The sequence below is a fragment of the Amblyraja radiata genome, chromosome 26 (assembly GCF_010909765.2).
Source record: "Amblyraja radiata isolate CabotCenter1 chromosome 26, sAmbRad1.1.pri, whole genome shotgun sequence".
Lineage (NCBI taxonomy): Eukaryota > Metazoa > Chordata > Chondrichthyes > Rajiformes > Rajidae > Amblyraja > Amblyraja radiata.
Window position 1 is genome coordinate 27,141,273 of NC_045981.1, and position 12,728 is coordinate 27,154,000.

Sequence of the window (12,728 nt, forward strand, 5' to 3'; positions counted from 1 at the left end):
GGATGTTGCTGCAGCCCTGGTGGAGTGAGATTTAAAAACATTAGTGTCTATTCCCGCCATCTTTAAGACATTTTTCAGCCACCTTGAGATAGTCTGAGTCGTCACCCTTTTGTGTGGTTTCTTGTATGAAATCAGCAGAGCCATTTCCTGCCCTCGAATAATTTTTGTGTATTCCATGTATAGTAGGATATGTGTGACTATACACAGACGTTCGTCATTCGGGTACGCCATAAATTCTATTACTTGCCCCGATGACCCCGGTCTATTTTGTTTTATGAGATCATTAATGACAAACACCAGTTTTTCAGGGCAGATCATCAAGCAGTCCAGCCTCAGTTTGTGTAATGACTGGACTCATTGTGCAGTAACCAACGCCATCAGCATAACCATCTTCATAGTGAGTTTTCCAAGTGATAATGCTGTTGTAGGCGACCAGCTTCTCAGCATGGTCAAAACGACACCCACATCCCAGATTCGGGAGTACCTGGTTTTAGGGGGTTTCGCATTAAATATGCCCCTCATTAGTTTAGTTACCAGGGGGTGCGTTCCCACTGAGTGCCGATCCGTTCCTAGCGATAAATAATTGGAAAGAGCACTTCTGGCACTATTGATGGTACTGTAGCCTAATCCTTCATCACAATGCAGGCTTGTCAAAAATTCCAATACAGCCGAAATGTCCTTGGCTCTTTGATCAAGGTTGTTATCAAAGCAGTACTTCCCCCATTTTTTGATGTGTCCTAAGTACTGCTTTTTTGTAGACAGTCTTTGAGCTGATATGATCATATTCATAGTTCTGTCTGACAGTCCCATGCCAAGTAGTGGGTCTTTCAGACTCTATAAATCAACAAATTCATACTATTATGGCATAGGTGACTACCCTGTGTTACTGGATGAATCAGTAAATTAGGGCTATGCCTTATAATGGTACATGGTTCTAATACCATTCCCTGTATAACCAAGAACCATGGTTGAGTAGGCCAATCGGGTACTATGAGAATCCCAGATGCCGAATCTTAATGAATTTCCCTTAGTACCTGATTGATGAGGCAGAAAGGAGGAAATGCATAAAAGGCCATTTCCCCCAATGCAGTGAGAATGCATCTGTTGCTTCTGCCCCATGGTCTGGTTCCCATGACACATACCTTGGTAGTTGGTGATTCAACCTGGATGCAAAAAGATCAATATCTGGTGTACCATATTTTGCTGTAATTTCAGCAAATACCTTTTTTCAACATCCATTCCGTGTTTTCCTTAAATTTACGTGACCTGGTGTCTGCCACTGAATTTAGTTTCCCTGGTAGGTATGTAGCCCATATCCAAATATCTCTTTGGATACACCATAGCCAAATTGAATTTGCCAATTCATCACAAGATGTCGATATATTTCCACCCGTATAATTTATATATGCCACCACAGTGGTATTATCAATTTGTAACCGAACATGCTGGTGCTCAATGCCTGAGCAATATGACTTAAGGCCATAAAAAGCCCCTAACATCTCTAGGTAATTTATACCACGTGTGTTAAGTAAAACTGCCTCCTGTGTCTTCCATCTCCCTCCACAGTTAGAAACGGAATTAGTCGTCAAGATATGCCATTATCCTATGGTTATGTTTAACCCAACCAGTTAAATTTCAAATACCGTCTGTGTTCACCTCTAATGGGTACTGTATAGTAAGCATCTTTTAAGTCAATGCTTGCCATATAGCACTCTGTTGACACTAATTCTTAGCAGTGATAAAGGTATCCATCTTAAAATGAACTTATCGAACAAATGTGTTTAGGGTTGACAGATCAATGATTATCTGGCAACCCCCATCTTTTTTATTTTTAATAAATATGTTAGATACAAATTCTAATGGCTCATGTATTGTAGGCTCAACTACGCCTATTGTATGCAATCTTTGCAGCTCGATGTGAGCTATAGATTGTTCCGCTTCTGTGAGTACGAAGTGCCTTTCTGGTGTATGTTGCACTGGAAGGTTATTTTAATGAATAAATTCTATCAGATAACCCTGAATACTGTTTAGAATATACGAGTCTGTGTGATCTATTCCATTCTTTCGTATAATATTGCAGCCTCCCTCCAACTCTCGTGCTCCCCTTTATTATAAGAGAACCAGACTCACCTACCTCCATGGTTACTGGTGGTTTTTGAATTATTTCCTTGGTTTCTTTGTAAAGGGGGGCTCTGTTTTTAGAGGTTGTGTTGGAGGTTGAGGCTCCCGCATCTTCCAGGGTGGTCGTCCCTGGCCATACGCTAAAAAAGGCTGCTGCGGGTTGTATCTGGGTTTAGCACTGCCACCGCTTAACGCCCCTCTCTAGGTGGTCCATATGGTTGGTATCTTTGCCCAAAGTAAGACTTTGCTCTAGCCTTAATGAGCCCCAATGTCTTTGATTCCTCATCAAGCTCTTTAACCTGTTTAAATAAATCTTTTCCAAACAATAGGGTTGGAGGTTTGAGGGCTCTCTGTTAGCAAATCATCGCGAACTTCGTGTCTAATGCTGGCTGAATAGCACTCTTCCTCATGCTATTCAGCTCAAATTGGACATTACAGAACAAAGCTAAAGCGTCCTGGTGATCTTTTGTTAATTCTGTTTTCTCCAGGGTGCGGGCAAAGGCTGTGATCCCCGCTGTAAGCCCTTTTAAGGTTTTCTGGATTTTCAAGTCGTGTGTTCGGGTGGCCTTCCCCATATGCTTCCATATACATTGGTTCACGCTGGGTACTTGTAGAGAATTACAATTCCCTGGGGGCAGATGTCTAGCCAGAGTCTCTGTAAAGGTTTGTGTTTGTAACTGATGGTCAGACATATAATTTATACTGGCTGCCATCCTAGAATCCAAATCTGCCCCAGTTTGATTTGGTTGAAAAAACTCAGGCCACCATATCAAGCAGTTTTCCTTTCTCCCCTCCTTCAGGGTTATGTAAACCTGTGCCTTGGTCAGGGTCTGACCAAATTTGGTCCTGCCCACTCTCCTCCGAGGAGTAAGAGATATCTTGCGGCCCCACACGGGGTACCGCTGTGGGACTTACCTCTTGCCCACTGTGGCTAGCCTCAATATTTCTGGGACTGCCACCATGGAGGAGCTCCTGCAGTAACTGCACCAAACGGTCTTTGTGCTCACTGGCACTAGACGTTCTCGGCTGCACCCATTCCTGCAGCCGGTCCGCAGTCTGCTGCTCTCTCCCATATGCCCGCTCTTCCCGTCCCCGGTACTCACGGGCACTGGTTTGCGGACTGTCCTCGTCCCGCAGCCGGCCGCACCGGCCCTTATGCGAATGTTTCCTGGCCGCTTCCGGCTGCTCCATGTAGGTCCACCGCTGTTCCCGAGCCTGGTGCTCTCGGGCACTAGTTAGTCGTGATTGCTCCTCTTCTGCAAGCACCCACTCATAGCGGCTTTCTCCTGAGTGCTCAGATTCACGCACCCGCTCAGCCCGGGCCCGGTATTCATAGGTACTGGCCGCCCGCGGCTGCTCCAAGTCGGACTCGTCTTCCAGATGGTGAGTCTTCCTTAGGACCTTCCCGCCCGGCCGAAAAGTAGTTTTTACTGGTGCGGGAACCAATTCCGGCACAGCTGACTCCTCTACCGAGGTCTCTTGTGCCGTCGGCTGCTGTTTCTGCCCGATGTCCGTCCCTTCGCAACTTCCCTCTGGCAGTTTTTTCCACAGTCCGTTTTCTCCTTACTCTGTCCATTTCTCCTATTAAAGATAGAAACGCAGAGTCCCTTACCTGCCTTCTGCCGGCTTTTTTCTTCTCCCGTTAATGGGGACGTCCTCCCCCCGTGTCGACTCGTTGCAATGCGTGCAGCGATATGACACGCATGCGTCGTAAGCGGGGTTCTTCACGTAGTCACTCACGTGACTCCGAAGTAAAATGCACCTCCCTCCCACCCCTTGTGTGATAGCCTCACGCCCTCTCCCCACCACGTGGTACTTGTCACCTGTACTACTTGTAGATTATCTCTGCTTCTGTGCATAAATGTCCATGTAAATATATAATCTGAACATATTATAAATCTTTAACCCAAGCAATGTTACAATCCGAACCAGAAATATCAAACCTTTCTGCAAATAACACAACACTTGCATTGCATTTCGACACTGGCTGAGGCATTGCTCCTGTTCTTAGTGCTTTTAATGTCTTTTAATTTTTAGTGTGTTTTTTATAGTCCTTCGTTTTACGTTTTTAATGGTTTGTAATAGCTTTTTGTCCATGAGTTCTCATGTACAGCACTTTGTGGCAACTGCAGTTGTTTAAAGTGCTTTATAAATAAAGTTATTATTATAAGTTATTATTGTAAATTTTATTTGAATTTGGGTAAACTCTCTGTGGGATTTTCCTGGAGTCCCTTATATTTTATTCAAGCCGCTGAGAAATATTTCTTATTTTGCCATCTGCTCAAAAATAAAACAGAGAAGGGAAAGATCTACTTAGTGATTCCTGACCTTTTGTTGACAGCCCCTCTCCCAGTAGCAGCGCAGAATCCGAGGCACAGAACAGCAACTGAAAAATAAGGCACCAAATGAACTGCTGTCAGACTATGCGGATCAGAGGGCTATTAACATTTTAATCGACCCGTGTCTTAATGACGCTGATAAGGGGTTGGTGGTATTTTCTCAAAAGAAAAGCTTGCAAGTGTAATTCTTCAATCTGTTCCATTACATATGTAAATGCTGGCACACAGCAATTAATCAAAACCTTAATCCAGGGCTGCCAGGGAAGTTCAGATTCCTCCAGGGCTACAGTTAAATGGAGACTCAGTTTCAAAGAGCTCCTGGGGACTCAGATCTTTATTATTAGTCAAAGACACACGCAGACTTTAGAGAAAAGCTCCACTAAAATAAACCAAAGGTAGACAAAAATTGTTTAAGAAATAACTGCAGATGCTGGAAAAATCGAAGGTAGACAAAAATGCTGGAGAAACTCAGCGGGTGAGGCAGCATCTATGGAGCGAAGGAAATATGCAACGTTTCGGGTCGAGACCCTTCTTCAGACTAAACTAAACCAGTCTTGTTGTCGGTAATTGAAAACCAAATTGGGCCTCAATCCAGGTTAAAATCATTTTCTCCACCTTGAGCACCAGCTCCCAGTCAAGGCTACAAGTGGCAGAGGAAGTAAAGAAATTGGGAGGTCATGTTGCAGTTCTATAAGACGTTGGTGAGGCCACATTTAGAGCATTGTGTTCAGTTCCAGGCACCGTGTTAAAGGAAAATTTTGTCAAGCTTGAAAGGGTACAGAGAAAATTAACGAGAATGTTGCCAGGACTAGAGGGCCTGAGCTATGGGCAGAGGTTGAGTAGGCTGGGATTTTAATCCTTGGAGCACAGGAGGATAAGGTGTGATCTTATAGAGGTGTATAAAATCAAGAGAGCAGTAGATCGGGTAGATGCAGTCTCTTGCCCAGAGTAGGCGAACTATGGACCAGAGGACATAAGTTTAAGGTGAAGGGGAAAAGATTTAATGAGGGGTAACTTTTTCACACAAAGGGTGGTGGATGAATGGAATAAGCTGTCAGAGGAGGTAGTTGGGGCATGGACTATCCCAACATTTAAGAAGCAGTTAAACAGGTACATTGATAGGACAGTTTTGGAGGGACCAAAAGCTAGCAGGCTGGACTAGTGTAGCTGGGACATGTTGGCCGGTGTGGGCAAGTTGGGCCGAAGGGCCTGTTTCCACACCAACTATGACCAACTCAAGAGAAGATAAAGCCTGGTGGATCGGTGGTTACAGGTGAGATGGGGAGGGGGGTTGGCAGATGGTTGGAGAATGGTCAGATGAAAAGATAAAAGGTGTGAGATAAGATAGTAGAGGTGCGAATTGTGAAGCCAAATGAAGGAAGTTAAGGAAGGAGGAGAGATGCAAAGTCCAGGAGGGCCACAAGGAAGAGAGTGGTAAGAAAACAAATACATTAATTAATTGATTAATAAATAAGGGTTGTTTGTAGGTTAGTTACCTAAAATTGGAGAATTCAATCTTTATATAGTTAGGTTGTAGGCTACATAAGCAAAATATGAGGTGCTATCCCTCCAGTTTCTGTGTGGCTTCACTATAGCAACGGAGGAGGCCCAGGACAGAAAGGTCAGTATGGGAATGGAAAAGGGAGTTAAAGTGTTTAGCAACTGGGAGATCCATTAATCCTTGGCGGACTTCATTTAAAAATAAATTGGATAGTTATATGGATGGGAAAGGAATGGAGGGTTATGGTCTGAGCGCAGGTATATGGGACTAGGGGAGATTATGTGTTCGGCACGGACTAGAAGGGTCGAGATGGCCTGTTTCCGTGCTGTAATTGTTATATGGTTATATGGTTATATGGTTATATGGACTGAGTGCAAGTGTTCGGCAAAGTGTTTGCCAAGTCTACGCTTGGACATGCTGATGTACACAAAGCCACATCGGAAACACCAAATACCGTCGCTGAGATTAGAGGAGGTGCACATGAACCTCTGTCTCACCTGGAAGGACTGTTGGGTCCATGGATGAATTAGGACATGTGTTACATCCCCTGTGCTTGCAGGGGAAAGTACCTGGAGAGGGGGTGGTTTGGGCGGGAAGTGATGAGTGAACCAAGGAGTTGCAAAGGGAGCGGTCTCTGTGGAAGTTGGTAGGGAGTGGAGATGAGAAGATGTGACTGATGGCAGAAATGTCGGAGAATAATGTGTTGATGCAGAGGCTGGTGGGGTGAAAAGTGAAGACCAAGGAACTCTATCCCTGTCCGCCTGGGGTGAGGGGAAGCTGGAGCAGAACTAAATGACACAGAGGAGGCACAGGCAAGAGACCCGTCTATGACAGAAGGGGGGAGACCATGTTTACTTCAGAAAGGACATCTTGGGTGTCCTAGAATGGAAAGCCTCAATTTAGGAGCAAATTTAAAGTAGGAAATAGCATCTTTGCAAGAGGCAGGGTGGGAGGAGGTGTAGTTCAGATAACTGTGAGATTCGATGGGTTTATAGGAGATGTCAGTCAGTAATCTGTCCCCCATGATGGAGGCAGAGAGATCAAGAAAGGTGTCAAAAATAGTCCAAGTGAATTTGAGGCGGAAGTTAGTAATGAAGTTCATGAAATCAATGAGTTGCGCAGGAGCACAGAAGGCAGCCCCATTGCAGTCATCAATGTAGTGGGGAAAGAGGTAAAGTTAATGAAATCTTTTGATAGAAACATAGAAACATAGAAAGTAGGTGCGAGAGTAGACCACCAGGTCCGTCGAGCCCGCACCGCCATTCGCTCATGGCTGAACACTAAACAGACACACTTACCCACAAACAGTAGACACAAGACACAGAACACAAGACACTACCCTCCCCTTTATACCACTATCACCCCTCTCCACCCCAAAAACCTCGTGATCTCCTGGGGGAGGCAAAAAAACGGATAAAAACCCAGGTCCAATTCGGGGAAAAAATCCAGGAAATTCCTCTCCGACCCCAATCCAGGCGATCAACACTTGTCCAGGAGATCACTCAGGTCTTACTATACTAACCATACCTAGGTCCATATCCCTGCCCTCTCCCCGTAGCCCCTTATCCCCTTGGCAGCTAAAAAACCATCTATTTTAGTCTTAAATATATTTAAAGTTTCTGCTTCCACTGCTCCCTGGGGCAGTGAATTCCATAAATTAACCACCCTCTGGGTGAAGAAGTTCTTCCTCATCTCAGTTTTAAAAGAGCCCCCCCTTATTCTGCAACTATGTCCCCTAGTTCTAGTTTCCCCGATCATTGGGAACATCCTCGGTGCATCCACCCGATCAAGGCCCCTCACGATCTTATATGTTTCAATGAGATCGCCTCTCATTCTTCTAAACTCCAAAGAGTAGAGTTCCAGCCTACTTAACCTTTCCTCATATGTCAATCCCCTCATTGCAGGAATTAATCTTGTAAACCTTCGCTGCACTGCCTCCAGGGCTAGTACATCCTTTCTTAAGTATGGACCCCAGAACTGTACACAGTATTCCAAATGTGGTCTCACTAATACTGTGTACAGCTGCAGCAAGACCTCCGTGTTTTTATACTCAATCCCCCTAGCAATAAAGGCCAAAACTCCATTGGCCTTCCTGATTGCTTGCTGCACCTGCATACTAACTTTTAGTGATTCATGTACTAATACCCCTAGATCCCTTTGCGTTGCATTACAACGCAGCTCCTCCTCATTTAGAAAATAACTTGCCCTATCATTTTTTTTCCCAAAGTGAATGACTTCACATTTATTAGTATTAAACTTCATCTGCCAAGTTGTTGCCCACTCACCTAGCTTATCTATATCCTTTTGCAGACTCTTCCTATCCTCCTCATCCCCTACTTTTCCTCCCATTTTTGTATCGTCCGCAAATTTTGATATATTACACTTGGTTCCCTCCTCCAAATCATTTATATAAATTGTGAACAACTGGGGTCCCAGCACCGACCCTTGCGGAACCCCGCTAGTTACCGGTTGCCATCCCGAGTATGAACCATTTATCCCCACTCTCTGCTTCCTATTTGTTAGCCAATCCTCTACCCATGCTAATATATTACCCCCAATCCCATAATTTTTTATTTTTAGCAATAGTCTCTTATGTGGCACCTTGTCAAAAGCCTTTTGGAAGTCCAAGTATACCACATCCACCGGTTCCCCTTTATCCACCCGGGTTGTTACTTCCTCAAAGAATTCGAGCAGATTCGTTAAACAGGACTTCCCCTTCACAAAACCATGCTGGTTCTGTCCGATGAAGTCATGTTTATCCAAGTGCCCCGTTAGTGTTTCTTTAATAATTGTCTCTAACATTTTACCCACCACCGATGTTAGACTAACCGGTCTATAGTTACCCGCCTTCTGTTTACTTCCTTTTTTAAATATAGGTGTTACATTGGCCATTTTCCAATCCACTGGGACCGTTCCTGCCTCCAGGGAGTTTTGGAAAATTATCACCAATGCATCCACAATCCCCACCGCTATCTCCCTCAAGACCCTTGGATGTAATCCATCAGGCCCAGGGGATTTATCCTCCTTCAGTCTCATTAATTTCCCTAATACCACCTCCTTGGTGATCTTAATAGTATTTAGCTTCTCCATTCCTACCGCCCCCTGTTTATCCAGCGTTGGAATATTTTTTGTGTCTTCTATGGTGAAGACTGATACAAAATACTCGTTTAATGCCTTTGCCATTTCCATGTTCCCCACCAACAACTCTCCAGTCTCACCCTCCAATGGACCAACGTTCACCTTAGCCACCCTTTTTCTTTTTATATAGCTATAAAAACTCTTACTATTAGTTTTTATGTTGTTTGCTAAATTCCTTTCATAGTCTATTTTCCCCGTCTTAATTAATCTCTTAGTTATTTTTTGCTGACCTTTAAATGCTTCCCAATCCTCTACCCTCCCACTATCTCTGGCTACCTTATATGCCCTTGCCTTCAGCCGAATACTATCCTTTATAGTTTTACTGAGCCATGGCTGACTGTTCTTACCCTTACCCCTTTTTTTCTTCATAGGAATAAATTTTTCTTGAAGGTTATACAGTAGACCCTTAAACGTACACCACTGCTCATGTACCGTCTTATTCTTGAGTCTGCTATCCCAGTCAACTTTGATCAGCTCAGTCCTCATACCTTCATAATCCCCCTTATTTAGACTAAGCACCCTAGCCTGAGTTTCAACCTGCTCCCCTTCTATTTGAATATGGAATTCGACCATATTGTGGTCACTTGTTCCCAACGAGTCCCTAACTATGACATTTTTAATTAATCCTGCTTCATTACACAGGACCAGATCCAAGATTGCCTCCCCCCTTGTCGGTTCTGTGACATACTGTTCTAGGAACCCGTCTCTAATACATTCTATAAACTCTTCCTCTAGTCTACCCTGCCCAGTTTGGTTTGCCCAATTAATATGAAAATTGAAGTCCCCCATGATTACAGCAGTTCCCTTTTTACATGCGTCAACTATTTGCAGATTTATGTTCTGACTAACAGCGTCACAGCTATTTGGAGGTCTATAAATTACACCCACTAGTGTTTTTTTCCCCTTGTTATTCTCTATCTGTACCCAAGCTGTTTCACTATCCTGATCCTTCAACGCAATATCCTTCCTCTCTATTGCCGTTATTCCCTCCCTTATTAAAAGGGCCACCCCTCCTCCCTTTCTTTCCTGTCTATCTTTCCTAATTGTCGAGTACCCCTCTATATTTAACTCCCAGTCCTGATCCCCTTGCAGCCATGTCTCCGTAATGGCCACGATATCATACTATATATACTTAATTGCACCGTTAATTCATTTATCTTATTACGAATACTCCGTGCATTTAGATAAAGCACTTTCAGATGATTTTTACTACCCTTCCTTTCCGTTTTTGCCCCTTTTACATCTAGAGCTTTATCTTCACACATATCTCTCGATATCCTTAAAATGCAAAAATCTATTGCTCAGCCGAGATCATTGACTAACCATACCTAAGCTCTGGGGGAGAGGATTCCAAACAGTCTCTGATTATCGTAATGAAAAATATCCTTCATCTCAGTCCAGATGGTCGATACCTGCGGGTCTCCCAGTGTAGACTCTCCCAAGTCACAAGCGTTGCCAATCCCGCTCAAGTTCTCGTATCTCAAGACAATCGAATTTAATTCTTCTGAGCTCCAGTGGGTAAAAGCCAATTTTACTTCGGAGTCACGTGAGTGACTACGTGAAGAACCCGTCCAGCACGCATGTGCAACATGAGCGTTCACGCAGATGCAACAGCGACGAACGGGAGTACGGGCGCTCCCGCTACAAGCCTGAAGGAACGGACCGTTAGGTAAGTACTTACCCACAGGTTCGAGTTTACAACTTTGCTCCTCTTTGTTGCTCCAGGGGAAACTGGAGAGAGCAAAGTAGAACAGAGGGAAGCGGCCCCCGTTCGACTCCAGGGAAGGAGCGTTCCGTCAGTGGAGGGGGGAGAGGCGGCACCTGGACCGCACACGCTGCGGTCCACAGTCAGGGTACTGAGCCGATGCCCAGTCCACTAACAGCTGTCTGACCAACAGCAGCGGACTGGAGGGAAACTCAAAAACCAGCCGGCAATCCCTGCATACCCCCGACAAGGACACTCGCCGCCCGAGAACCGCAGAAATGCCGCCCAAAAACGGCAGGCAGCCTCTAGAGCAAAGTTGGCAACCAAACCTCGGGCTGGAGACAGACACGGAAGATGGAACCAGCACATCAAACTACCGCCCGAGAGCAAGTAAGTGTCTGTTCTCCAAGCCTAGAGTAAGGTCATGGAGCCAAAAACTCCAGCAAGACTTGCCTCGGGAGCTAGGGCAAGCTCGCCAAGGGAGCATAACACTCCCACTCCAGTACACTAACAGCACTGGTCATCTCCCTTATCGAGGGATCGATGGCGACCAGGGCTGGGCTGGTCAAGAAGAGGGGTCTCTGGCTGAACAACATCGGGAGTATGCTTGAGGTACAGGATCAGGAAGAGCTGCTGGGTGTGGCCGCTATGTGGCTCCACCACTAGCGAGATGGCTTTTTAGTCTAAACTGACGGCCAGCTTACTACCTGTTCTTTCCAAAAAACCTCTCCAAGACAGGTAGTCATGAGGCGTTGGATTTCATCACGCCTCCCCAAAATTGCATTTATTCAAAGTGCCTACCATTATTGGGGGTACATTGAGCAGAGCATTTTAAAAACCCAAATATTTTGAATTGCATTTGATACCCCTGACGTTGGCTATTATTTTCGCATGCTCATTCCAGAGGGGCAGGGTAGTATGGCAAAACACCTGACCCTACTGTTCAACACAATATGCTCCGCAACATCTCGAAGGAAGTTATAAAACCTGCCCTCAACCTAAAAAATTCACAGGACTGTGAGAACGCCGACCTCACAACCACAGATCCTGCTATCTGGCAAAGTTACCAAACCAAGCCTAAGAAACTGGACGAAGTGTCCAAGATATTCGGCATCAAGAGGGCAGGGCCTGGAATGAGCAAACCACACAAAACCAGACCGCAGTACCTCCACGCGTCCACCAGTAGGCGTCTACTTAATGGTACTGGTGAAAGCTCGGGGCCCGCATGCCAACCCCCGTAAGCCTTTTCAGGCCAGGGTCCAGAGCGGGCCCCATGGAAAATGTGCCACCCCCCAACAACACCATCCCTACAGACAAGGAACCAGAAACCGAAGAAATGAACACACCACTAAACAACAGTGAAGACAGATAAGTATGGTTCCTACCATCACATAAAAGGTGAAGGGTTTGTACTAACAGGGGGGGGGGGATCAGACCTGGGTTGGGAACATGAAGAACTATCACACTTGGTAGTTATATACCAAAAGTATTCAAGGAAAAAAATTGAATTAAGAAACCTATCACCAGTTCAGCATGCACCCCAAAGGGGTCTACCCTCCCACTAAAAAAGAACATGAGGGACTAGTTAACTGGAGAAGATATACAAAGGGGTCATAAAGAAGCCTAATATGAACCTTTGGTACCAAAAAACCCAAAGATGGTGAATGTCGCACCATCATTAACGTAACAATATAACCATATAACCATATAACAATTACAGCACGGAAACAGGCCATCTCGACCCCTCTAGTCCGTGCCAAACACATAATCTCCCCTAGTCCCATATACCTGCGCTCAGACCATAACCCTCCATTCCTTTCCCATCCATATAACTATCCAATTTATTTTTAAATGATAAAAACGAACCTGCCTCCACCACCTTCACTGGAAGCTCATTCCACACAGCTACCACTCTCTGAGTAAA